The sequence below is a fragment of the Herpailurus yagouaroundi genome, unplaced genomic scaffold, assembly GCF_014898765.1.
Source record: "Herpailurus yagouaroundi ecotype Mexico unplaced genomic scaffold, PumYag 139, whole genome shotgun sequence".
NCBI classification, from domain to species: domain Eukaryota; kingdom Metazoa; phylum Chordata; class Mammalia; order Carnivora; family Felidae; genus Herpailurus; species Herpailurus yagouaroundi.
Window position 1 is genome coordinate 3488342 of NW_024412394.1, and position 3459 is coordinate 3491800.

Consider the following 3459-nt stretch of genomic DNA (forward strand, 5'->3'; position numbering starts at 1 on the left):
TAAATAATTTCACGACTGCTTGTGTGATTCTTTCTCTAACTCCCCCCTATATTAGAACTTAGCTCCATGGTGGCAGCAGCCTAAGGCTCTGTTTGGGCTATTTTGTCCTCTAAATCCATCTCAGTGTTTGGAAAATAGAAGGTACCTAATAAATGCTTTTTGAATGAATAAATGACTGTTAAGTACGTAATACGATCCAAAAAACTGTTTCAGGGAATTATATTTAAAAAAGCATAGAAAAGCTATCGAGCTATCAAAGCAATTAGGTTTAAAAAAAGAAGCTTAAATAATATAAGTACCAGAAACACTATTTTCAAATACTTGTCAAGGATATGGAAATAAAATGAGTTTTTATTTTTTTATTTAAAAAAATGTCTATTTATTTTTGGGAGAAAGAGACAGAGAAAGAGAGTAAGTGTGAATGTGAATAGGGGACAGGCAGAAAGAGAAGGATACAGAGAATTCCAAGCAGGCTCCAGCTGTCAGTGCAGAGCCTGACGTGGGGCTTGAACCCTCCAACCGTGAGATCATGACCTGAGTGGAAATCAAGAGTTGGATGCTTAACTGACTGAGCCACCCAGATGCCCCACTAAAATGAGTTCTTAAATGTTTATCATAATCATGTGTGGTTATTTTTCATTTGTCCCTGTAAATCAACACTGCCTAATAGAAATATAATGTGAACCATGTTTTTGTTTTTTTTTTTTTTCAACATTTATTTATTTTTGGGACAGAGAGAGACAGAGCATGAACGGGGGAGGAGCAGAGAGAGAGGGAGACACAGAATCGGAAACAGGCTCCAGCCCTGAGCCATCAGCCCAGAGCCTGACGCGGGGCTCGAACTCACGGACCGCGAGATCGTGACCTGGCTGAAGTCGGACGCTTAACCGACTGCGCCACCCAGGCGCCCCTAAACCACGTTATTTTAAAAGTACTGGTAGGCACAGTTAAAAAGTATAAAGAAAGAGATGAAGTTAATTTTACTTACTTATTTGTATTTATTTCAAAGTTTATTTATTTACATTGAGAGAGAGAGAGAATAAGCAGGAGAGGGGCAGAGAGAGAAGGAGAGAGAGAGAATCCCAAGCAGACTCTACACTGTCAGTGCAAAGCCAGACACAGGGCTTGAACTCACAAACCGCAAGATCATGACGTGGAAGAGCTGAAATCCAGAGTCAGATGCTTAACTGACTGAGCCACCCAGGCACCCCCATTTATTTATTTATTTTTATTTATTTATTATTATTATTTTTTAAGTAATCTGTACACCCAGCATGAGGTTGAACTCACAATCCCAAGGTCAAGAGTCACATACTCTACCAACTGAGCCAGTCAGGCATCCAAAATGGAAGGCCTTTTATAATTATTCCCCCCCTTTTTTTTTTTTAAAGTAATCTCTGCACCCAATGTGGGGTTTGAACTCATGATCAGAGATCAAGAGTTAGATGCTCTGTGGACTGAGCCAGCCAGGCACCCCTAAGTTAATTTTAATAGTATATTCAACTCAATACATCACAAAAGTATCATTTCAACATATAATCAATATAAAAATGAGATTTTTACATTTTCTAATATATTAAGTGTTGGCACGCACCCCAATGTTTACATCAGTACTATCAACAACAGCCAAAGTATGGAAAGAGCCCAAATGTCCATCAATGGATGAATGGATAAAGAAGATGTGGTATGTACATACAATGGAGTATTACTCGGCAATCAAAAAGAATGAAATCTTGGGGTGCCTGGGTGGCTCAGTCGGTTGGGTGTCCGACTTCAGCTTGGGTCATGATCTCGCGGTTCATGAGTTCGAGCCCTGTGTCAGGCTCTGTGCTGACAGCTCAGAACCTGGAGCCTGCTTCAAATTCTGTGTCTCTGTCTCTGTGTTCCTCTCCAGCTTGCACTCTGTCTCTCTCTCTCAAAAATAAATAAAGATTAAAAGAAAGAAAGAAAAAGAATGAAATCTTGCCATTTGCAACTACACGAATGGAACTAGAGGGTATTATGTTACGTGAAATTAGTCAGAGAAAGACAAATACCATATGACTTCACTCATATGAGGACTTTAAGACACAGAACAGATGAACATAGGGGAAGGGAAGCAAAAATAATATAAAAACAGGGAGGGGGACAAAACATAAGAAACTCTTACAGATGGAGAACAAACTGGAGGGCTTGTGGGGGGGGGATGGGCTAAATGGGTAAGGGGCATCAAGGAATATACTCCTGAAATCATTGTTGCACCATATGTTAATTTAGATGTAAATTAACATATAGTAAAATAAATTTAAATTTAATTTAAAATAAATATAAACATATATACAAAAAAATAAAATTAAAAAAATATATATACTAAGTGTTGGGAATCCAGCATGTATTTCACATTTACAACACATGCTAATTTGGACTCAAATGGGGCGCCTGGGTAGCTCAGTCAGTTAAGCATCGGGCTTCGGCTCAGGTCATGAGCTCATGGCTCATGAGTTGGAGCCCTACGTGGGGCTCTGTGCTGACAGTTCAGAGCCTGGAGCCTGTTTTGGATTCTGTGTGTCTCTCTCTCTCCCTCTCTCTCTCTCTCTCTCTCTCTCAAAAATAAATAAACATTAAAAAAACAACAACAACATAGACTTCCTGCTTAAAAAATTTTTTTTTGGACTCAAATAGTTGTGTTTGTCCAGTGGCTGCTTTATTGGATAACACAGCCCTGAATCAGTTTTCTGGTCTTCTCTGCCCTGTTCTGTTGCTGTGAGGCTGATTCTAAGCTTGCATCACTCAGCTCTCTTGTCCTCAGGTTTCCCAGGGGCTTTGGGCAATGGAAGGCACCACTGTAAGATGGGACTGTGGGAAGAGAGATTAGTCCAGTTAGTTATTCCACCTCTAACCATCCCATCCCCGCTCCTTAGCCCTGCCCGAGGCTCTGTAAATAATTACGTCTTCAGTTAACTCTTTGTTGAATGTGCCATCTGCTTGCTGCCAACACAGTCACTGAGCCAAGTAGTTAATGGACTATTGCTATAGCCCAGGCTCTTATTAGATTTTCCTTTGGATACTTGAAGTCAATCACAATATTTAAAGTGTCAATTCTTTTTTTTTTTTAAGTTTATTTATTTTGATAGACTCAAGTGGGGAAGCACAAGTGGGGAAGGGACAGAGAGAGAGAGGGAAAGGGGCGGGGGGGAATCCCAAGCAGGCTGTGTACCACGGGTGCAGAACCCAATGTGGGGCTCAAACTCACAAGCCACGAGATCATGACCTGAGCTGAAGCTGGTCACTTAACCGACTGAGGCACCCAGGCACCCCTAAAGTATTAATTCTTATACATATATATTCGTGCCTGGCCATAAGTAATATTTTTTCCTTAAAAAACAAGTACTTAGTGAATAGTTAATGGGTGCATTTGAGAATCAGAAGAAAACTCAGGGCCATGGTTCTCAATTTGAGGTACTGAGAAAGTCGGTGTTA